This window comes from Opisthorchis viverrini (assembly GCF_000715545.1).
Source record: "Opisthorchis viverrini unplaced genomic scaffold opera_v5_335, whole genome shotgun sequence".
NCBI lineage: Eukaryota > Metazoa > Platyhelminthes > Trematoda > Opisthorchiida > Opisthorchiidae > Opisthorchis > Opisthorchis viverrini.
Window position 1 is genome coordinate 5779 of NW_008751990.1, and position 996 is coordinate 6774.

Here is a 996-nt window from a genome sequence, read left to right on the forward strand (position 1 = left end):
GGCCTGATTTCAATATTGCAAGGATTCTGTGGGCTACACTGACTGGAACTTTGCCCCTCGAATTTGTGTCATGTCAGAAAAGCTAAAGGAGAGCAGCCAAAGAGCACGGGATCCCTGTGTAGTATCTGGAAAGTGTTTCCTCCCGGCAAGCAGATTCTTCAGGATCATGGCCACCTCCAAAGGTGGACGGGTTAGGAGTTGTAGTTCCGAATACCGCACCCTGTGATCATCCAACATTCCACCCTGTCCGCCGATGCTATGGTCGAAATACTTTTACAAATCAAGTGTCCGGTGCGGCCCACAGCTTACTGTTATGCGCAGCAGCATTAGAAGTCATATAACTATGGCTTACTCCGAGGATTCTCTGCCGACCCACCCGTCAACCTCAAAGTGGATCATATTCTATGTCGCTCACTTTGGTGATTCTGTCTGAATACGATGAAATCGACGCGTGAGTGGTTGAACGAACCATCAGCAGCAGGCAAAAGGTTTGGATATTGCACCAAGTGGTTATCACGGAAGAAATAATCCGAGGCACTCTAAGTTCGACTGGGTCATCAGGAGTGAAAATGTCAAATCCGAAAGTCATGCAACTTTTGTAATCGAGGCGTGGGTGGGTTGACACTGTAGCGGACATTCACATGTTCCCTCAACCAGCTTCACCTAATTTGTCCAGTACATGAGTGTGTACTAGATCCCGCGACTGACCTGCTATTACAAGTCAGTTCCTGTTTAGTACGCACGGAACGATTCATGTTTTTGTACACACGTCAAACTTTCCTGTATAAGGACAGAACACAATCAAACACAAGCACACAAATCACGTGACAAACGCCGTTTCGCCCACAACTTTAACCGATCACAAGTCAGTTCCTGTCTAACATGCATCAAAACACACATTCCCACGTTCGCTGCAAACGCGTACAAATATATAATGAACCTGACAACACAACACACTCCACCACGCACCACGCAACGGAGATACGCAAGGCGCTC

General features: G+C 47.3%; 1 protein-coding gene across 1 annotated transcript in view; it reads left to right on the forward strand.

Moving 5' to 3' along the window:
* Window positions 1–996, forward strand: part of T265_10076 (hypothetical protein) — a gene marked incomplete at both ends in the record, with an annotated part of 51061 nt that overhangs the window by 5253 nt on the left and 44812 nt on the right. The window lies entirely within an intron of this gene.